Here is a 23,526-nt window from a genome sequence, read left to right on the forward strand (position 1 = left end):
AGTTTTGGTAATAAATGGAAATGGAGTTTCACAGGTAGGGTGTGGAGGAATTTACTGTGACAGGAAGCCTGATGGAACCTCCCGCCTGTGCGCAGCCCGCAGCCAGCTTTCTAAGTTCTGATGAACCACCAGAAGCTTCTAACATGGCTTGTGATTACAGTGTTGGCCCAGTGCCTTGGAAAAATTGGCTTTTTCTCGGCGAACACTGCAGGAGCTGTGAAGGGGGTGTCGGGTTGTTTTGTAGCCCTTAAATTGTAGAGGAGGGCAGGCTGGTATGGAAATTGTTCATTGGGCTGCTCAGGGTAGTTCTAGAAAATGCGTGCTTCGTGGTCACCTGGGTCCTGGCCATCACTCATCTGGCCCTCAGCTGTAGGGGCCCCTGCGGGGGGGGGGGGAGTCCTCTGGGTTTAGACGCTCACAAAACCCTCTTTAACCTTGTGCATTGGAAGAAATAGAACTTACTTAAAAATCTTTTTTTTTTTTTTTTTCCATTTTGAAGGGGTGATTTGCTATGCAGGAGTGGGTTAGACTCAAAGTGGGGACCTGACTCAAGTGTTTAGTGTGGTGATCACAGGCATTTAATTTTATTTGAAATCTCTCATAAAACTTTCTGGAAAAAGAGGGGTTGCCAGGCATCAGCGGTTCTGATTGTGGACTGGATTTTTCAGTTTAGGTCTCTCTGGGCCTATTGGAGGTTCCGCTTAACCCAGGGCAGTTCTGCCCCGCGGAGTACTAACTGCCTGCAGGCTTTTCCTGTGAGCAGGTGGGTGGCTCTGAGCTTGGTTCTGAAGCCCTGGCCTCCATCCCATCTGGCTTTCTCAAGTCATTAGAATTTGGAAGCTAGAAGCATTGACCCTGAGTCTCCAGGTTGACGCACTGGGTAGCTCTTAAAATGGGGTAGCTGAGACGGACCCTCCTGGGCTTCCTTTTCTTCCACTTTGTCCCCTGGGGCCATTCCACTCAGTGGCATGTGGTCCTGGGCAAATAGTGTAGCCTCTCAAGCCTCTGTTTTGGCATCTGTAAAGTGGGATGATGTTTGTGCCTATTGTGGGTGAAGTACTGCAGCCGGGGTGCTCAGGTGACTGTTCCTCTGTGCGTGGCTGGTGTTGGCTGGGTAGACAACATTTTCGAGGAAATCTGTGTCATCAGAAGAGTGGGGCCTGATCACACTTTTGCTTTTGAATATGCTTTGTCCCAGCCTGGCTATTCATCATTTGGAACCCTCAGGGTCCCCTGACCTTGGTGTAAAACGGACCTCCTTGGAGCAGTCCCAGGAACCAAGAGCAAGTCCTCCCCAGCAAGTGAGGGGCTTGCTTCTCTCTTCCGTAACACCTTCCACTCCCTTGTGTAAGATTTCATTATTAGTGGTTATTCTTTACGAAAGAGGAATCTAGACACAGGGCCCTTCCAGCCCTCTGCTCACCATCGCAGCATGTTCATTCCAAGGGACTGGCAGAAGCACCTTTTTCTTTGTTAGAATGTGGCTTCGTTGCTCTGAGACAAGTAGCCCAAGTGTCTGCCCCTAAGGAGGCTTAACCCCCATGGCCTTCTGGCACTTACAGTTCTTGCATGACTTTCTCTTTCTGTGTTCATCTCTCTCGGGGTCCACCTTGGTCCATTGGCACATGAAGAAATGGTTATCCTCTTGGGTAGTGATTTTGACATGATGGGATTCCTGCGAGGTCTGGTTGCAGTGGTTCTGAACCAACTGGAAAGCTTTTAAATTACTGATATAATAATAAAAAAAAAAACCCTGCCCCACTCCCAAGAGATGCTGATTTTGTTTCCTTTGGGGGAGGGGCAGTTTTTTTTTTCTCTAAAGCTTTCCCATATGTAGCCAGGGTTGAGACTCAAGTGATTTTTGTGGGTGACAGAAGTGTTGAGGCTTGAGAAGGAAGTTGGACAAGCCAGGCCGGAGAAAGGACTGAGGTCACATTGTGCCCAGCATTAGCACGCAGTGACCCTGACCTGTTGGAGAGCTGGCCCAGATGGATGGGGTTAGGGGAGGGACTGGCTTTATTATGTCCACACTTGGAATAGAGGTTTATAATTGGGAAAAATTGATCAGGAAAAAGTAGTCCATGTACAGCAGTACCCCATATGAGGTGACTGGAATTCCTTGAAATCAAGAACGTCTTCCAGCAGGACTACCGGGGTCCCCACCATTCTGTATCTACCTTTAAATGGCCTCAGCCCGCTCTTTAGTGGCTAGTTGCTCTCCCTGCTCTGTGTGGGTGGATCTGATTGTTAACAGTGGTTGTTTGGCACCCAGTCGGGTGAGTAAGACAGCTGAATTAGGAGGGGACACAGGGCCTTGGGTGAGAAAATCCAGGCTGACTGAATGGTCTGATTTTCTTATCTGTTCAGAGAAGCCCAGAAGCTTCCAAAACTTCAGCTTCCAGACTGTTTTGTGTGCAGTGGCCATGACATCGATGTGCATGGCAGGTTGTCATCTGAGCAGGCAGGGCAGGAGCACACAGCTTTGTAGCTTGTGGCTGGCTGATGTCCAAGGTGTGTGCAGACTTGCCCCCAGTGACATCGGTGCTGGGTCCAGCGTAGAAGTATTAATGGTGTGGACAGTATGCTCAGAGGACGTGGGGGAGCACAGCTGCTGTGTGAAACATGCCATGCTCTGTCCAGAGGCAGATCATACGACACCTGGCACTGTCACCATGGTCACCCTGGTGTTTTTGCACTTCTGCCTGTGCCAAGTCCAGTTTGCATGCCTCCTCCATGTTGTGTGTTTATGGGGCATTTGTATCTGCTGGGCAGCTGACACTGTGCTAATTGCACCCTGTTCCTGTGAGGTGTAGACATTGTTAGCCCATTACACAGAAGAGGAAAGCTGAGGTTTTAGAGGGTGAGATCAGGCAGTGGTGGGTGATAACCCAGGTAGCCTAACCTCTCTATGCTATAGATCTGAAATCCATCTGAGCTTTAGACTTCCCACCTTTGTGTAGACTTTAGCCTTTAAAAAAATGTGATAAACAGGTTTTTAGGTAAATCTCTTAATTTCAGGATGAAGGTTTTTTTGTTTGTTTTTAGAAACTTAGAGCTTGTATTAGGAACTTGGCTATAATGAAAATGTGTTCATTTTACAGACTTAGCGCATTCTTACAGAATGTAATGGATGTGGCTTTGTCTTTCAGTATCTTAGAGTCAAGAACAGTGACAGCCTCAGCAAGAGCGAGACCCCATCTCTACCATAAATAGAAAGAAATTAATTGGCCAACTAATATATATAGAAAAAATTAGCTGGGCTTGGTGGCGCATGCCTGTAGTCCCAGCTACTCAGGAGGCTGAGGCAGAAGGATTGCTTGAGCCCAGGAGTTTGAGGTTGCTGTGAGCGAGGCTGATGCCACGGCACTCACTCTAGCCTGGGCAACAAAGTGAGACTCTGTCTCAAAAAGAAAAAAACAAACAGAAAACAACAACAACAAAAAGAACAGAGAATGTGTGCACATGTTGCTGGGATATGTATTTATAGGACAGGGCACACATTTCTTCTAGGGTGTCAAGGAAGGCCCCTGGCAAGGACAGGGTTGGAGAACAGTGGGGTTTAAAAAGGTGGCTTCAGGAGACAAAGCACATTCTGGGCAAAGAAGGGCCCAGTGTGGGAAGTGCAGGAATGTGAGAGTGCCTGGAATCCCCCATTGACTGGTCTTGGTGCTTGGTGCAAAGTGCTTGGGGAAGCTGGAAGGATCAGTTGTGATGTTGGCTGGGCTGTGAAGAACCTCAAAAGTGATGTAACAGCCCTTTGATTTGACTGTGTAGACCTGTGCTGTTCACCAACCATATCTTGCCAGTGAAAGTAATTAAAATCAAATAAAATTTAAAATTGAGCTCGCCCATACTAACTATTGTTCAATAGCTACATGTGGCTTATGGCTACTGCATTGGACAGTGCACATTTAAAACATCTTCATCATCATAGAAAGTTCTCTTCAACAGTGATGCTGTGGGGTGCAGGTCGGCAAACTGTGGCCTGTGGGCCAAATCTGGCCTTCTGCCTGATTTTTTTTTGAGACAGAGTCTCGCTTTGTTGCCCAGGCTAGAGTGAGTGCAGTGGCGTCAACCTAGCTCACAGCAACCTCAAACTCTTGAGCTCAAGTGATCCTCCTGCCTCAGCCTCCTGAGTAGCTAGGACTACAGGCATGCGCCACCATGCCTGGCTAATTTTTTCTATATATATTAGTTGGCCAATTAATTTCTTTTTTTAAATTATTATTTATAGTAGAGACAGGGTCTCCCTCCTGCTCAGGCTGGTTTCAAACTTCTGACCTCAAGCGATCCCAGAGTGCTAGGATTACAGGCATGAGCCACCAAGCCTGGCCCTTCTGCCTGATTTTGTAAATAGTAAATAAGGTTTTATTGGAATGCAGCCCACACCCATTTATTCATGTATTGTCTATGGCCACTTTCACATTATAATAAGAAATTGGAATAGTTGCAAAGAGACTATGTGGCCCACAAAGCCTAAAATATTTACTGTCTGGTCCTTTACAGAAAAAGTTTGCCAACCCTGTCTATAGACGATAAGAAGTAATGGAAAGTATTCAAGCTGGAGCCTTGTGAATGAGTGTATTTATGTCTAAGGAGGGCAACTCTGGTGGCGGGTGGGCCAGATTGGCGGGGAGACCCATTCTCAGTGTCTTCCAGAGGTCTGCATGACAGATGACTAAAGCCTTGTTCTGGCAGGAATGGCTCCTCTAATCTGTGGACTGTGGTCTGTTTAACAAGACATTAATCATTGAAGTCCTTTCACTTCTTGGTTCTAAAGATTATTAATTAAGCCAGGATTGCTTTGGGCTCTCTGAAGACTGTACTTTTTCTTTATGCATAAAATAATATACACGGGGTTACAAAGAAAATCAGTTATATTGGAATACAGTTATCAGAAATACATTTTTGGATATAGTAATAAATGCACATGTGGATTAGAAGGTTTAATAACAAAATCTAGCATTGAGTTTAATAACTACCATAATTTTGATGTAGCGATGGGCATAAAAAGGCTATTTTGAGCTATCTCCAACACTGTAATGTGCTAGGAAGAGATCTGATTTCTTTCATAACAAAACCATAGGCACTGCTAATACACCTGTGTTTTATGGTCTTTATTCATAATGGGAAGAAATGCTGAACTTTAGTTATAGGTTAGTAAAATTATGATTTGACTTTTTTCAAGTTCATAGACCTTTACCCTCCCCCCAGCTCTTGCTCTGCAAGAGTCCCTGACTTAGGCCGTCCGTTGTAGGAAGATGTGGGACAGTTTAGGATGGGGGCCTGTCTTGCTAAATGGTCCCAAACATTTAGCTTCACAGTAGATCCTGTGGGAAGTTCCACTTTTGTCTACTTGAAATACTCTTTACAGATATCGTAAAGCCTGGTGCCGAAGGGAAGGGGAATTCGCCAGAGGAGGCTGTGTCTTGATGGATGGCTGTGAAAGCCCGAGTCAGAGGTGGGAGAGGAGGGAGCAGCTGGGAAACAGAACTTGTGGAGGACAGGACACACGCAGGTGGCGGCTCCAGCAGGAGCCAAGGAGAGCAACACGTGGGGTGGGGCGTGCGGGGGCGGGGCAGAGGACAGCCTTGCAGGGGACCTTGTGACTGGGATGTTGTAGGGCCTCAGGCCCTGAGCCTGTCATGACAAGTACAAGAAAACACCCACATTTCACACTTTAAAAAGTATCTATGTGTATTGCTATAAAATAATTTGAAAGTGTTTTTTTTTTCTTTTTTTCTTTTTTTTTTGAGATAGAGTCTTGCTTTGTTGCCTAGGCTAGAGTGAGTGCCGTGGCGTCAGCCTAGCTCACAGCAACCTCAAACTCCTGAGCTCAAGCGATCCTCCTGCCTCAGCCTCCCGAGTAGCTGGGACTACAGGCATGCGCCACCATGCCCGGCTAATTTTTTCTATATATATTAGTTGGCCAATTAATTTCTTTCTATTTATAGTAGAGACGAGGTCTCGCTCTTGCTCAGGCTGGTTTTGAACTCCTGACCTTGAGCAATCCGCCTGTTTTGGCCTCCCAGAGAGCTAGGATTACAGGCGTGAGCCACCGCGCCTGGCCTGAAAGTGTTTTTAAAAAAATACTTTTGTTTTTGTTTATATTTGTGTTTTGTTTTATTGTTTGGCTGTGACTAACTCATTTATTTTATAATTGTGATTTCTCAGCAATCATAATGCATACTTGGAAATTCTTGGGATGTGAGAAAACTAATTTGTAACTCATTTTCAAATGTAATGAGATTTCAGTGAATACTAAAGTTAGTAATAAGTGAAGGCAGCGATTTGCAGGCATTTCATTAAATATTTATATATTTCAATTTTTTAAATCATTTTTCTTACGTTTTGTGCCCAATCTGCCCTATCTGCCTGTATCTAGCTCTGAAAGTTTTTTTTTTTTTTTTGAGACAGAGTCTCACTTTGTTGCCCAGGCTAGAGTGAGTGCTGTGGCATCAGCCTAGCTCACAGCAACCTCAATCTCCTGGGCTCAAGTGATCCTACTGTCCCAGCCTCCTGAGTAGCTGGGACTACAGGCATGCGCCCCCATGCCCGGCTAATTTTTTTTTCCCCCCCCCCCGTATATATATTTTTAGTTGGTTAGTTAATTTCTTTCTATTTTTAATAGAGATGAGATCTTGCTCCGGCTGGTTTCAAACTCCCAACCTTGAGCAATCCGCCTGCCTGGGCCTCCCAGAGTGCTAGGATTACAAGCGTGAGCCACCACGCCCAGCCTTGAAATTGTTTTGTAGCTCCCTGAGGAGCTGTGCCTGAGGGGTATGAGGTGGCCCTGCTGGGTCTGTGGGGAAATTTGGGATATTTTGACCTGTATGTACGCTTAGATGGAGTGGCCGGGAAAGGGCCTGATGTTAGCCGGGGGCTGCCCAGCTGCAGAGGTTGGAGACTGACTTAGAGGCAGCCAGGAGGGAGAGAGTGGATTTAGTGGGATAGGGTAGTCAAGGATGGGTCCAGCTGGGTTTTAACGGGTGGTTTGGTAGTTGGGTGACTGGGTGGGTAGTCCTTTGTTAGTTTGTTGATTAGCGCTTGGTTGGTTAGGTTGGGTGGGTTGATTAGTGGATGGTTGTTGGTCGTGAAGTAGAAGGTAGCAGTTTCTTTCTTCCCTTTGTTCCTTTTCTTCTCTCTGCTATGTGACAAGCACCATACTAGGTGCTGGGATCACAGTGATGCTAAAGATAGGGCCTGGGTCCTGTCCCTGTGACACGTTACAGTTGATGAAATCTTACACCTGCTTCTGGCACCACAAAAAGTTGAGTGTGTTTAATCAGTGCTCAAGCTGCATAGCTCATTGCCATGCTTGTTGTGCTTGTAAGTAAGTATTTTATCTTCAAGGAGTGTTAGAGATGCTGCTTGGATGTGTTTTAATTATTGTAGAAATAACTTTTACTAAGTTATCTCCCCTACTTTGCATAGGAAGTTTAGAGCTAAGTGGTGATTGGGTGGAGGCTCCACATCAGGACGTCTACTCCTCTTTGTACTGACTTGACATACCCCATTGTCCAGATTACTGGGTTCCATCTCTGCCTCTTTCTTTCTTTTTTTTTTTTTTTTTTTTGAGACAGAGTCTCGCTTTGTTGCCTAGGCTAGAGTGAGTGCCATGGCGTCAGCCTAGCTCACAGCAACCTCAATCTCCTGGCTCAAGCAATCCTTCTGCCTCAGCCTCCCGAGTAGCTGGGACTACAGGCATGCACCACCATGCCCAGCTAATTTTTTATATATATATATTAGTTGGCCAATTAATTTCTTTCTATTTTTATAGTAGAGACGGGGTCTCGCTCTTGTTCAGGCTGGTTTCGAACTCCTGACCTCGAGCAATCCGCCCGCCTCGGCCTCCCAGAGTGCTAGGATTACAGGCGGGAGCCACCACGCCCGGCCTATCTCTGCCTCTTTCTACTTGACAATATGTTGTCTGTGGATGAAGATTTTGACATTAGAAGCTTTAAAGCAAACCCAGGAAGGAGGGGGCTGGTTTGTACCTAAACTCCTGGAAATCATTGCCTGTTGTTTAAGAATTACAATTTGCACTGGAACAATAAGATGTTTCTTAGTGAGGTTTTTTTTTTTTTGAGACAGAGTCTCACTGTGTTGCCTGGGCCAGAGTGCCATGGCGTCAGCCTAGCTCACAGGAACCTCAAACTCCTGGGCTCAAGCAGTCCTGCCTCAGCCTCCCGAGTAGCTGGGACTACAGGCATGCACCACCATGCCCGGCTAATTTTTCTTTTTCCGCTAAGAAAATATTTATTGAATTTTCTTGGATGTTCTGGCACTAGGTGAACAAATTATATCTTTTCTTAGGAGTTAAAGCCTAGTGGGAGATTCAGACCATAAATCAGTAAACAAACAAAATATTTACAGACAGTCGCAGGTGCTGTGAAGTGAGTGGGACTCAGTGCTAGAGGGTAACAGAGGGGATTCCTTAGATGGTGTTCATGCCCGGCCAATTTTTTCTATTTTTAGAGACGGGATCTCATTCTAGCTCAGGCTGGTCTCGAACTTCTGAGCTCAAGCAATCCTCCTGCCTGGGCCTCCCAGAGTGCTAGGATTACGCCTTGCCTTAATGTGTTTTTTAAGTGAGTTATCATCAGAATTTCGTAAACATTGTGGTTAAGAGGTGTGCAAAAGGGTACGCTTCCTTTTAGCATGCTTAATTAGGAGCAATGTTTTGAGAATCTGCTTTTATCTCCTTTATCTGTACAATGTGTTGATTCCAAGTAGCAGGATTCTAGTTTCTTAATGTGTGCCACAGAAACAGTTATAGATTAGGGAAGCCTCAGTTCCTTATTTCCTGTCTTCCTTCTTTTGTGTTTATTACCTGTCTCTCTCATCCCCACACCTTCCAGTTTTATAAAATGTAATCTCTCAGCCTCTGGGAGTGTTTGGGAGAAGACTTAAACCATCTGAAGAGCAGTTTAAGGTAGAATTCCCCAAAGTATCTTCTGGAGAACATTACTCTCTTTTTTTTTTTTGAGACAGAGTCTCACTTTGTTGCCCAGGCTAGAGTGAGTGCCGTGGCGTCAGCCTGGCTCACAGCAACCTTAATCTCCGGGGCTCAGCGATCCTACTGCCTCAGCCTCCTGAGTAGCTGGGACTACAGGCATGCGCCACCATGCCCGGCTAATTTTTTGTATGTATATTTTTAGTTGGTCAATTAATTTATTTCTATTTTTGGTAGAGACGGGGTCTCGCTCAGGCTGGTTTCGAACTCCTGACCTCTTGAGCAATCCGCCCGCCTCGGCCTCCCAAAGTGCTAGCATTACAGGCGTGAGCCACCACGCCCGGCCATTACTCTCTTTTTTAAGTAGAATTAAAAAAAATTTCCTAGTCCTATAACATTGGGAAATTGACACCTGACCCCTCTCTTGGAGATTGTCAACGTATATTTGTATATTAAGGGTTCTGATAAGTTCTGCAGCAGTTTATGAGTTTTTCAGTCTATTGTGCCCCCAGGTATTTGGCCATAGAAACCTCTTTGTCTGGAAAATCCAGCTAACATCTAGTGCAGTCTTTTCTAACAAGTGATACTCAAGAAGATATTCAGTGTTGCACATCAACGTTTAAAAATTTTAACAGGTATTTACCTGTGTATTTAAAAATGCAACTAGTATATCAAACCCATGATTTCACAGACATAATTGCTTATAAGCTAAGGAAAAAAAGAAAATGTGAATTAATTTAAGGACAAACGTTAGCAAATGGCCCAGGTGGTCAGGGTTACGAGTGTGGTCTGAGAGGTGCTGGACAACTGCTCGCCAGTGCCAAGCCCAGGCAGAGCTGCCTGAGATCTGGACGCTGGAGCTGGTGTTCTTGTTGAGTGGGGAAGCGGCTTCTGACTCAGGCTCAGACTGCTTAGATGGAGACCTGGTAACAGAGACACCTGGCCGTGGAGTGTGTTCTTCAGTGACAGGCGCAGTTGGTGGCTGGGGTGCTGTGTCGCTCTCTTGCCCTGAGCTTGGACATTGTGCCCCAGGAATGTCAGGATGTGTTCCCCTTTTAGCAGTGAGACTGACCTGCTGTGTACTTGGACTGTTTATCTTGCTGCCACGACTGTTTATCATGGGACAGAGTTCAGGGGCAAGGTGATAAATCTCTTTTAGGAGGATGATATAACCCTTAGAATTTTTTTCCTCCTTGGCTTTTCACAGTTTTTAAAGCCTTTGTCACTCACACCTCGTGTCCATGTATGGACTCTTCCTTTGTACTCCTGTTTGGATCTCCAGGGTGGAAGGGTCAGCTGCAGATTCTGGAGTTGATGGCCTGGGTTCGAATTCCTGCTCCACTGCTTATCAGCCATGGGACTTTGGGGCTTAATTTATTAATACTTGTTCATCAGTCCTCTTAATCTGGAAAATGGAGCTAACATTGGCACCTCATAAAAGCAGCTGTGAGAATTCAGTGGGGTAATGGCTATGGGCCAGGCCCTCGGTCTTCACAGGTGACAGAGAGGTTGTGCCTCTGCTTGGTGAATAGCACTCTTAGGGTGCGGGAGCGAGGCATGAGTGGGTCAGGAAGGTGTGTAGCTGACTTTTGTTGTTACTTTGAAATACACGTCCAAAGGCAAGCGGGGGAGTCCGTCTTCTTGCAGTGTAGTCTTTGACACTGTCCATTCCTCCTGCAAGCTGTTTCGAATGGCAAAGGCCATCTTCTGAGGCTCAGAGACTCCTTGTCCAGCATGGGTGTGTCCGGTGAGGAATTTGGATGGCCACTGTGAGAAAGATGAGCAAGGAGACCATGAGAAAGACAACCAGGCAAACCCACAAAGTCCCTGGGTGTCCATTTGCTGAAAGGTCCCATCACCTGTGGCCTGAGCATCATGTGCGGTGTAAGCAGAGACTGGCCGCCTGCCTCCAGGGCCCTTCCCTCCTCCCGGAAGCAACTGCATGGTTGGTGGTTTTTGTCTCATTGAGAGAGATTCTATGCTTAGATGAGTCTGATTATGTGATTCCTCCAGTGCCCTTTTACTCAAATCAAACCTACCATACACGCACGTTGCTTTTATCATTTGATTTAATTTCTCACATTAGTGCTTATAGATCCTGACAAGCAGCTTTGTTAAAATGAAGAGTTCTGAGTATGTACATTACTATGTTTCTTTCTTTTTGGTGCTGTTCGTAAATGGTAATTATAAAAGTAATATATGTAATTAAAATTTTTTTTTATGACAGGATTACTCTGTTGCCTGGGTTAGAGTGCCGTGGCATCAGCCTAGCACACAGCAACCTCAGATTTCTGGGCTCAAGTGATCTTTCTGCCTCAGCTTCCTGAGTAGCTGGGACTATAGGCACGTGCCACCACACCCAGCTAATTTTTCTATATTTAGTAGAGGGGGGGGGGGCCTTGTTCTTGCTCAGGCTGGTCTGGAACTCCTGAGCTCAAGCAGTCTTCTCACTTGGGCCTCCAGAGTGCTAGGATTACAGGTGTGAGCCACTGTGGCCTATAATTTAAATTTTAAAAATTCAAACAATACAGAAGGAGATATACAGCAACAAAAAAAAAAAATAGAAGAATGTCTTCCACCATCAGCCCCTTAGTTTTCTTACTAGAGGTTGCTAGTGAGTATAGTTTGGTGGACATGCTTCCAGATCTTTCTTTTTTTGAGACGGAGTCTCACTGTGTTACCCGGACTAGAGTGCCATGGCATCAGCCTAGCTTATAGCAGCCTCAAACTCCTGTGCTCAAGCAGTCCTCCTGCCTCAGCCTCCTGAGTAGCTGGGACTACAGGCATGTGCCACCACACCCAACTAAATTTTTCTATATATTTTTAGTTGGCCAATTAATTTCTTTCTATTTTTTTAGTAGAGACGGGTTCTTGCTCTTGCTCTTGCTCAGGCTGGTCTTGAACTCTGACCTTGAGCGATCCTCCTGCCTCAGCCTCCCAGAGTGCTAGGATTATAGGTGTGAGCCACCGTGCCGGCCTTCAAGATCTTTCTATGCAGATGCAGAATCATGTCTTTTAAAAATCAGGATTGTGTGATCCATACTTTTCTGCCAGTTGTCCCCTTCCCTTAGTACATCACAATTGCCTGTTCATATTGGAACAAACACATCCTTCTCATTCTTTTCACAGCAGCCTGGTTTTCTCTTGTTTGAATATAAAGTTTATTTAGCCATTTATTGTCAAGGAGGCATTTAAGTTGTTTTCAGTCCTCTTACCTCTCCCCCCATTATATTGTTGTAATGGTTGGTATTAAAACCTCTCCCATTCCCCATTTGAAAAAGAAACCATGTTAGGAAACGTACTTTGTGCTTCAAATTGAATTTATTTACCTATTATTTAGTTTTCTGTCAGCAGTGGCCCAGCTTGGCCCTTGTAGACTGCTCAGGAATCTGCTGGAGGAGTTGGGGTGGCCTGCAGATCTTAGCAAATTGCCAGTTCATTCAGCAGCTCATCGAGCAAAGAACATCTTGATTCCATCAGCCTTAATCCCATGTCCCATCAGGGCCTCGGTTCTTGTGGTCATTAGCTGACGGAATGCTCATCTATGTTGGAAGGCTGAGTTCTGGGCATTTGACTCTGAGCAGAATTGAATGGCATTGACTCTTTTTCACATTGGGCACTGTTCGTCCCCAACCTTGTGTATATTTATAATGTTACAGTAGTGATGCTAGTAGTCCCCACGGATACGATGGAACCCTCAGCAGGCAGTGTGCTTGTCACAACTGCCTGAGAGGAGGGAGGGAGTCCAGCTGTGACCTGCATTTTGCAGATGAGGAGATGGGGAACGGGGATTTCCCCCCCCCCCAACCGTTGCACAGCTGGCCATTTGAGGTGCTTGGGAGCTGGACCAGGATTCTCTCGGCCCCAGGCAGGGCTGCTGAGCTTTTAGCTCCCCCACCACCGACTGACTTAATATCTCTGACCCCTGGGTCATTTGGCCACCAGTTATTTCAGCAAGTGACCTGCCCTTTGCAGCGTGGGTTCGGTCCCATGCCTGTGCCGGTGCTTGCTGCTGGGTGTCAGTGGTGTGGAATTCCACCCGCAAGGAGGCTGGTCGGCGGGCTGAGAGAGTTCTGTGCAGAGATCTCTGCTGGGGTCAGGTGGGATGTGTGTTCAGAGGCCTGTGCATGTAATCATGGGTTGAAAGGTCCAAATTTGGGGGCACAAATTTGAGCTGTCAATTGACTTAAAGATCTGGCCAGGAAGAGGAGCCCTCCAAAAGGTGTGGGTAGAGGTAAGGCAGAGAAAGGGTTTCCCTTCCTCCCGCCTCACCTGCTTTCTGCTGCTGATGGGGAGAGCCAGCAGGTAGAAATTATTTGGAGTTTCCCTCAGCTTGGTTCCTATTCAAGACTTTAAATTGGGAGTTTTGTTCCTTTTATGACTTCACAATCTTTGGGCAGGCTGCCATCTCTATGACAGGCTTATGTGAGTTGTAACATGAGGTGAGTTAGGGGAAAACAAACTGATTTCTCCCCTTTCAAACCAAAGAAGCCACCTGGATCTGGTTTTGTAACAAGGCTCAACTTTTACAAGTTTGCAGTTAAAGGATGAATACCCACCCTATTCATTATTATTATTGCTAGCTTTTACTTTTAATTATAAAAGGCACCCCCCCCCCAGGAAACATAGCCTAGTTTTGGACAAAAAACCAATTTCCCTCCTTTCTTCTCTTCTGAGGCCCTTTAATATCTTGCCCTGTGGCAACACCAGTTTTCATTATAATAATGTTGTTGTCCCCTTGTTAGAGCATTAAAGCCAATTTGACTTAATTCTTATTTAAAAGTATAATTGGTATTCAGCACAGGGGCTGAAACTCAGTAGGCAATTAGGAAATATGTGTGGAATATGAGAACAGAAAAATAGAATAAATTGAGTTTTCAAGTAATATATGGTTAACCCTAATATTGGTTTTCCAGAGAAAACGCAGGCTAATAGGTTTGGATAAATAGGGGCAAAAGTGCATCTTCTTCCAAATTCTCTGGTTTTTCCAAGGAGTTAGTGGAGGATAGTTGCTGTGCCAATCAATGAAGCATGCACAGGGCCTCCTGGAAGGGGGTGGGGCTGTGATCATTAGAACTCCGCTGCTGCACCCCCGGGGTGCAGTGGAGGCTGAGTAAATAATGGTTGAGTGGAGGGCACTAGAATGATCCCCCTCTGAGTCGTTTGTGCGCCCATGCCTTGCGTGGACTCCACGTGCTGCCTGCCTGCCATGGTTTCCCCTAGAGCCTGGGCAGGTTAGGGATCGTGGGAATGATGGGGCAGTGAGAAGTTCAGGGGCCCTGCCTGGGGGGGGCGAAGAAGCCTGGCTCACCTCCAACCATAGCCACGCTCTAGCTGTGGGATTGTGGGTGGATCACTTCCCTTTACTCTGTCTCCTCATCTGCAAAATGAGAGTCATAACTGGATTCACCTCCTCAGGCTTTTGGGACAAGATGTAGATTCAGAGAAGTAGCGAGGGGAAGAGTTTGGACTCTGGCAATAGAGAGAACTGGGTTTATATCTAGGCTTTCCCTCTGCGTCACTTTGGCAATTGGCTTCACCCCTGTGGGCCTCTGTGATCTCATCTGTAAAATGGGGTTAACCATAAAGGCCACCCTCATAGGGTCGTTTGGGAGCATTATGTGCACTGATGCAAGTCTGTCACGGGGCCTGGGGGAGTGGTGCCGTCGTATTTTGGTTGCTGTTGATCTAAGGAGAAGAGATGTTTAGGAGTCTTTCCCAGGCGTGGTTCCTCCTGCCCTGGCTCCTTCCCTGTGGGCTGCACATGTGGGCCTGGCTCCGCTCACAGCGGAGTGAGCTGCATTTCAGGTGAGGTGGCCTCACTACTTGACAGACTGAGCTGGAGTCACAAGGTCATGAGGACCTCCGTTCATAGCCAGCATTTATTATTTCAGCTGGAGATGTTCGCAGAGCAGTTGTAGCTAGAAGCTGAGAGCGTGGGACAGACTGCCACTGTGCTGTGGCCTCGTGAGCTCACTCTGGGATTTACCCTGAGCCTTCCATGGCTGGACTTGGGGTCCTCAGCTTGCCGCCCATGCTCAGGAGTCCCTGGGGGCCTTGTCCTGCCAGTCATCGGGAGAACTGGGTGTAGCATCAGAATGCATTTGTGCAGGGAACTGTCACTGTGGGGACTAAAACCTATCACTACCTTTCCATTTTGAAGTGCCTTTCCTTTTTCCCTTCTTTCTGTCTTTTGTTTTTTTGAGACAGAGTGTTACTCTGTTGCCCAGACTAGAATGCCGTGGCATCAGCCTAGCTCACAGCAACCTCAAACTCCTGGGCTCAAGCGATCCTCCTGCCTCAGCCTCCCGAGTAGCTGGGACTACAGGCATGCGTCACCATGCCCGGCTAATCTTTTCTACATATTTTTAGTTGGCCAATTAATTTATTTCTCTTTTCAGTAGAGACGGGTCTCGCTCTTGCTCAGGCTGGTCTCAAATTCCTGACCTCGAGCAATCCGCCTGCCTCGGCCTCCCAGAGTGCTAGGAACTGAACCTTGACATAGTGATGGAGAAACATTAGTTTGAACAACTCCTTTGTAATTCTTGAGTAATTCATGAGCAAGAAAGAAAATCAGAAATCCAGCTGACCTCAGGGGCCTAGTCTACTCTTACTTTATTGTTGTCTACATTTTCTCTTGGCTGCTGAGATAGGCCCATGCGACTTCAGGTCTTCCAAAGCCCAGAACATCCTCTTGTTATAGTTCAGCGGCTGTAACAAAGACAGTTGTGTAAGGAATGTACAAGTGTGGGTTTTTCAGTCTTCAGGTTGGTGGGACATCTGTTTCTAGGATCCAGGTTCCATTCCTCACCTTGCCTGGCCTCTCTTGGGGCAGGTGACTATGCTGTCAAGGCTGTCTGTCCGGGAAATGAGCATGTGGAGCAGGCACGCCTGCTGTCTGGCCTCGGAGCAATTGCACTCACTGCTGAGACAGCCACAGTACTGAATTCCATGGGAGACTGGAAGAGCCATCTAGCTGGATGTCGCAGTATCTGGGATGGAGAAGGGAGGAAGGATTTCAGTGGCCAGGGAGTGGCTTTTGTCACAGATAAGCATCAGTCGCCAGGCTGTGAGTCACCAGTTGTGTGGCTCTGCCTTATTCCACACAGTTGGTTTGAGGCCTGAGCAGGGACCTCTGGGGTCCCTGAGCCAAGGTGCACAGTCCAGTCCATCATGTGCTGTGTGGATGGAAGGACTGTTGCACCCCTGGAAGTGTGACCCAGGTCCTGGGCAGCTGACCAACATGGTCCTCCATGGTCTGGGAGGATGGGTTGCCTCAGGGCCAGGTTTTGACTGAAGAACTGAGGAGTGGTCAACTGCCTCCTGTTAGTTCAGGTTGCCCTTTTGTTTGGACAACTGAGGCCTGCAATTTAGCTGTGGTTTGTTCAGGCTCAGAAAAAAGACAGATGGAGAGAGACTGCAAAACTGACTTGGAATGTCAGTGGGCACTGTCCACCGCCTGGGGACTGGACACAGGTAATCTGAACTCCACATGCAGGGTTGCCTTGCAGCTCTTTGCAGATGCTGCTGCAGGCTCACCTACGTAGCCACAACCCACAGGAACCAAAATACAAGCCTGCAGGTCACATTGCATAGAACTGCTAAGCCCCTCCCCCAGCCTTTGTTCTCTTTGTTTCAGATTTAATAAGAGAAACCTATTCTTTTCAGTGGTGTTAAGAATAATAGTAGGCACCCAAGCAGCACTTGGAGTTGTCGCAGTTCTATCTTCAGCTTCATGGTGTTTCCCTTGGCCAAAAACGCACTAAGCCGTCTCCAAGTTCGAAACATTCAGCAAACAATGGCAAGGCAGAGCCACCAGAAAGGAACACTTGATTTTCATGACAAATATGGTAACGCTGTATTAGCTACTGGAGCCACTTTCCGCATTGCTGTATGGACATACGTGGCAACACAAATTGGATACAGTGGAACCTGTCCCCTGTTGGCAGAGCCACCCCAAAGGAGTGGAGAGAGGAGTAGGCATCCCAGCTGATGTAAGACTGAATTGTTTCAAAACCAACTCATAATTGGTGCCAAGTAAAATCACTGTGTACCCATTAAAATATGGCATTATTGAAGAAATAAAGTACATTTGAAACCTTAAAAAAAAAGAATAATAGTAATGATAATACCAGCATTTAATGACAACTGAGTGTGTGGGGGTCTGAGTGCTGGGGGTGTGTGCTGCATCTAGTCTTCCATGCAGCTCTGCTTGTGTTCCAGCATAGTCCCCAGTGCAGAAACCACGGTGACAGAGTGTGGAACTGCAGAGCCTGCACCCTCGCTGAGCTCTCCCCTCTTGCTTTCTAGCCCTAGCCCTCCCCCTCCTGCTAGCCCTAGCCTTAACCCTAACCCACTGCACTCTTGCTGAGCTCTGGGGACAGGGCCTGGGTTGTCTTTGTAGAGCAGACACTTTGGGCAGAGGAGGCAGATGTGACACAGATGACTGTCTGACTACAGTTGTGGTAGGTGCCCTGAAAGAGAAGGGCCTGAGGCACCAGGAAGTGATTAACAGGGAGCCTATTCTGGCCTCAGGGACTGAATGCAGAAGAGGTGTTAGCCAGGCCCGGAGAGGGATATGGGGAGCTTCAGGCCAAGTGGGCTGGGGGCCAAGGATCGAGGTGCACGAAGCTGGGAAGTCATGGAGGGGTCAACCTCCTGGCTCATACGGCTGCTTTCTGTGCCATATTCTCTTTCAGAAATGTCTGATAAATATCAATGGTTCGGTTCCTGGGTGGTTCTTGTTGCCTCTATTGGAGGGGCAGTGTCTCAGGCCATGTTGTTCTCCTGAGTGTCCTCCTTGCAGAGGCCTCACATGTCTTAGGTCGCTGCAGCATCACGAGCCAGCCTCCCCTTGGAGCAGCAGAGCAGGGCCGTTGGAGGCTGTACTCATGGCCCTCCTAATGAATTATTGGCTTCAGAGAGGTGACAAATCGAACATTTCAATCCTCTGTTAATTCACAAGGTGCTTCCTCTCCACTCTTACTTAAACACAGCACTTGGGTTGTGGCTTCTGGGCTTCCAGCCCTAGGGAGAGTGTTTGGCACACAGTAGGTGCTGGCAAGGAGGGAACATTTATTAAGCAGCCTGCTGTGCAAGTGGCGCTGTGCTCAACTCTTGGCGGTCTCTTACCTACCTACTCCTTACAGCAGCCCTGCAAAGTTGTTCACCGTGGTCATTCCATTTGGTAGATGGAGAAAAATAAGGTTCAGAGAGGGTGGATGGATTGTTCAAAGTGGCATATTTAATTGAGCTTCTGGTTCCAGAGCCTGTACTTGCAGCCACTTTGCCGCGCTGCATCTCAGTGAGTATGGAGATGAGAGGGCAGGGAGCAGAGTATGTGCCATTCTATTTCCCAAATGGCCAAGTCGTAGTGCAGAGGGTGGTCTTGGTGACTTGTCCCAAGCATGTTTCCCTATCTCTCCTTGATTCCTGCATTGTCACTTGGTGACTGTTTTTGACCCGGCCACCCAGCTGCATGGTGGCCAAAAGATGGCCTGTTGTCCTTACCCAGGGGAGCAGAAATGTGGAAGGGACACTGGAGGAGAGAGGACTGGGGGCTGGCTCCAGAGTCTGAACTTGTGACCACTTTGCCACCTTGCTTCTTGTGGGTGATGGAGGTGATAGGGCAGGGAGCCCTCTCTTCACGGGCCACCACCCCTGCCACCCTGGTTAATTGGGAACAGCCAGGAGAGAAGGTGCCAGAATTGACTTCCAGGAGCTCCCTGAATGGTGCAGTGCTAGAACGTAGCAGGCATGCGGATAGCTGTGTGGATCTGGCTCCTTCTGATGTGAGTAGAGAGAGGTGAAAGGCCACCATCTCCCTGACTTCTGGGAAATTTGTCCTCAAAGATGTTTCCAAGATGCTTACAAAGACTGCCTAAAAATAGCTGGTTTCAACCCCCGTAAATGCACCCATTCCAGAATACCTCTTAACAAGGGATCGAGAATTGATGCACCGAAATGATGCAAAAACATTCCATCCCAGAATTTGCAGTAGCTCAAATTAATTTTCTAGCTATGGGGGAAAAAAAGAAAAAACCTCACCACTCTCACTTATAAGCAACATTGGATAGTTTTAAGTAGTTTGAGAAAATGTTTGTGGTTTGAGGGTCAGTGTTGTCCAGAGCCAGAACTATTATGCGGGAATTGTGATTGGCTGGATTTGGGAGGAGAAGCCCATGACCAGATTCCAACCCACTAAAATCCAAGCAGATTCTAGGATGCTGTTAGGGCATAGTGGGTGTTGGTTTATTTTATTCCTGAAAGAGCCCCTCCACCCCCCAGCAACTCTCTCCTGCTTTCAGCTAATCTGGCATTTTCCTCCTTTTACATTTGTTCCATGTTTGCATTCGGTGTCAGCGTTGCAGAGTACACGTCTGAAAATTCTCTAATCTGTGATGGTCAGACGTTGACTCTGTAATGCCTTATAGTGTTTCATTTTCAAGGCATGGGAGAGTCTCCTGTTTTATGTGGATGGGAACCAGGGAGGTCTTTTGGGCAAGTCTCCATCTTTTTACTGTTCCAAGAATTTGCTAGAGTATTTGAACCTTCACCTGTCAAAATCACTTTTGGAATGAGGACTGCCGTCCCTCCAGATACTTAAAATTGCAGAATGAAGGTATCATTATCCCAACGAGACCATAATGGAGGCTCTCCTGTTTGGACACACACCTTGGATTCATTGGAAACAGAAGTTCTGGGTATCATGTTTTTCATAAATTTGGTTCAGACTTTGCCTGGGTCATATTTCCCCCAAAGTCTTTGTGAAAAAGACTTGTGTCGGCCAGACACGGTGGCTCACGTCTGTAATCCTCACACTCTGGGAGGCCAGGGCAGGCGGATTGCTTGAGGTCAGTAGTTCAAAACCAGCCTGAGCAAGAGTGAGACCCTGTCTCTACTATAAATAGAAAGAAATTAATTGGCCAACTAATATATATAGAAAAAATTAGCCGGGCATGGTGGCGCATGCCTGTAGTCCCAGCTACTTGGGAGGCTGAGGCAGGAGGATTGCTTGAGCCCAGGAGTTTGAGGTTGCTGTGAGCTAGGCTGACGCCACGGCACTCACTCTAGCCTGGGCAACAAAGTGAGACTGTCTCCAAAAAAAAAAAAAAGACTTTTGTCTCATTGCTTTATACCAACATATATAAACTGGGTAAAAATAGAGTGAACTGGTTTCATGTTTTGATTTATGGATTAAAGTTTGCTTTTGAAAAGCATTTAATGTACAACTTGGGAAAGTTTGAGTTTTGCAGACTGATGCCTGTGGGGGAGTGAGACTTGCTAGGTTGTTCAAACCCCTCGTGGTGTAAGAGATCAGTGCCTGGAGGGTGCTAGGCTACCGCGGTTACCCTGAAGGTGGCATGTACACACTTTACTATGTATCCCTCGTTCACCTTCTTTTTTTTTTTTTTTAGGGTCTCACTGTGTTGCCTGGGCTAGAGTGCCGTGGCATCAGCCTAGCTCACGGCAACCTTAAACTCCTGGGCTCAAGCAATCCTTCTGTCTCAGCCTCCCGAGTAGCTGGGACTATAGGCATGCGCCACCATGCCTGGCTAATTTTTTCTATATATATTTTTAGTTGGCCAATTAATTTCTTTCTATTTTTAGTAGAGACAGGGTCTTGCTCTTGCTCAGGCTGGTTTCGAACTCCTGACCTTGAGCGATCCACCTGCCTCGGCCTCCCAGATTACAGGTGTGAGCCACCACGCCTGGCCTCCTCCTTCACCTTTTTGAGGAATTCTCTTCTCCCTATATCTTGAATGAAGGAAACAGGCATGGAAAATTGTTTGATCTGAAATTTCTAATGATCAGTATGTGGTAACTCTGTAATCAATAGCACTTCAAAGATAATCACATAACAGGACATTTAATCCAAAAAATTCAGTGACAGTTGAGGACTTTCATCTGGAGAAATGTCTGGTCTCATGGGATGAATTCCTCAGCTATCTAAGTTCCGGGCATGGTCCAGGGTTTTATGCGGACCACTGATGCTTGATTGACTGCCGGACCTCAGAAGCAGGGCTAGCTTCGTGGTCAAATGTCCAGTGTGCTCAGAAGGGCCCTCTCATTGGTTTAATGCTCTGCTATTGCCAACTTGCAATTCTTAATTTTTGGACAAGGAGGACTGCATTTTCATTTTTCTCTGGGCCTTATGTCTTACTTGAAAGTTACTAGTTAAACAATTCATTACATAGAAAATCCCTGGGCACCTTAACTTTGGGTGAGGATTGCTTGAATTTACTTTTTTTCCCCCTGACACAGAGTCTCACTCTGTTGCCTGGGCTAGAGTGCCGTGGTGTCAGCCTAGCTCACAGCAACCTCAAACTCTTGGGCTCAAGTGATCCTCCTGTCTCAGCCTCCCAAGTTGCTGAGACGACAGACATGTGCCACCCATGCCCGGCTAATTTTTTCTATATATTTTTGGTTGTCCAGCTAATTTTTTTCTATTTTTAGTAGAGACGGGGTCTCGCTCTTGCTCAGGCTGGTCTCGAACTCCTGAGCTCCAACGATCCTCCCACCTCGGCCTCCCAGAGTGCTGGGATTACATGCGTGAGCCCGACCTCAAGGATTGCTTGAATTTAGTTTGTCTTACCAGTCAGTTCATGGCAATCTTTATTTTGTCCAGTTTAGATGATGGAGTTTTATTATGACTGAATGTGCAACTGTGAAATTACCACTGATTTCTCTGGGATTGAGTGTAGGCTTTTAAAGCAGGTTTTCTGTTGCAAGAGGGAGTAACAATAATCAAGTTAATTAAAAATAAAAAAGCCCTCACCGTTTTAGGTTTGGGTGGCATACCACACACTCCATATCAGTGTGTGCATATGTTTTTCATGTGGTTTGAATTGGGTTTCATTAAGTGCAGTTTGGTGTATGTTTAACCAGCATTTGGGTGGCTGGTGGGGCGTGGGGGGCTCTTAAGATGCAGATGGCTCAGTTACTCCCCTACAGGTGCTCATAGTTCTGGGGTAGGGGTGGGAGGCTGAGGAGCAGATAGCCCTTGTCCTCAGGGAGGGTTCCCGCCTCCGTCACATGCAGGGAGTGAGGTGTCCACAGCAGTGGGGTCTGGCGCTTGAGTGGTGAGCCAGGGTTGTCGACAGGAGGGCTGGGGAAGGGTCTTCCCGTCACAGGGATACAGAACACGTGGAGAGGTCCAGCAGTTCAAAGCAGGTTATAGTCCCCTAATGGAGAGCCGTTGAGCCCGGAATATGGGGTATGGTGTGTGGAGGCAACAAGGGTGGGAAGCCTCTGGGCTGCAGGTTCCGAAGGTGCTGTGCACGTAAGGAGTTTGACTGCGGGAAGCAGGGAGCTTGGCGAATTTGGAAGCTCAGGGGTACCCGACAAAAAAGATGGTTCTGGGGTTATGTGAGCAGTGATTCAACTTCTTGGCCAATGAAGACTCTGAGAGAGGAGAGGAGGGGCCACATATTTATTGGTGGGGGGTGTTGAAAGTGATTTGCTGAAAGATTTAGGTAGGGATAGAACTGTCACTGTGGAAGCTACACCTGGCATTTGAAAGAGGAGTTCTGGTATTTTCAGCTTGGAGTCCTGGTAGAATGGGAGTGGCTGTAGAGGATGTTTGGTGGAGGGGATGCAGAGAAATGTTGAGAGAGAGATCTTAAAGATAACGCTTGAATCTTTATGGGTGCAGGTGGAAGCTGGAAAGATGATGAAAAGCTACAGAGAAGCCACAGACAGGAGAAAGCAAAACAATGGCAGTGAGGTTCCTGGGAGGTGCTGGTTAGGGATGGCGTATTCTGTTCAGCGAGTGAGGACTGGCCACCACTTAGGCTGGTTCCTTCTCCTCCTGTGACGCTTTGCCCGATTGTGCTAGCTCGACCGTTGATGATTTCCTCTTATGTTTTTTTTTTGAGACAGAGTCTCACTTTGTTGCCCAGGCTAGAGTGAGGCTAGAGTCACTCTTATGAGTGTCTGACTCATCAGCCAAGCAAAGATGAAAATGATTGACGCCCAGCATCGGTGAGATTTGAGGGGAAACTGGCCTCTTAAACTCATAGTTGGGAATGTAGACAGGAGCAGCTTATTGAGAAAAGAAGATGCCTACGACATAATGATTAGAGAAAAGAAAATGTTTTAGACTGGTTGTTTTGTATGATATAAATTCAGGCAGCAAACACATACAAATGCATGTACGCAAATGCACAAAACAGCAGGCTATGTACGCCACCGGGTTAGCAGGGGTTACCTCTGGAGATGAAGTCACCCCTTTTTATTGTCTACATTTCTGAAATGATTTCTTTAAGTTATTAAAAACCCTTTTTATTGAAAATTTTAAGCGTGCACAGAGGAAGAGACAGCACATGTAATCCATTCTTGTGTACCCGTGATCTGGTGACACCCGTCAACAACATTTCGGAGTCAAATTTCATCTTTTGTTGTCCTCAAGGGCTCTTAGTGTCTTAAAACAAACTCCAGCCTCAGGCCCTCTCGCCCCTGCAGGTCTCAGTGTGGCTCTCTAGTAGGTGAGGGCTCCGTTCACTTTACACGCAGGGCAACTCCCACTTGAGTAACCCAAAGGCGTGACCGAGCCTGTACCTCTCTCCCCA

At 46.9% G+C, this 23,526-nt stretch overlaps 1 protein-coding gene and 1 pseudogene across 4 annotated transcripts in view; both read left to right on the plus strand.

The window, feature by feature from the left end:
- FLNB (filamin B) overlaps positions 1–23,526 on the plus strand; it is a 150,743-nt gene that overhangs the window by 38,215 nt on the left and 89,002 nt on the right. The gene's annotated exons all lie outside the window — the stretch shown is intronic.
- Positions 6,598–23,521, plus strand: LOC142874316 (cytochrome c oxidase subunit 7B, mitochondrial pseudogene; annotated as a pseudogene).

Source organism: Microcebus murinus, chromosome 1 (genome assembly GCF_040939455.1).
Source record: "Microcebus murinus isolate Inina chromosome 1, M.murinus_Inina_mat1.0, whole genome shotgun sequence".
In the NCBI taxonomy this organism is placed as follows: Eukaryota; Metazoa; Chordata; class Mammalia; order Primates; family Cheirogaleidae; genus Microcebus; species Microcebus murinus.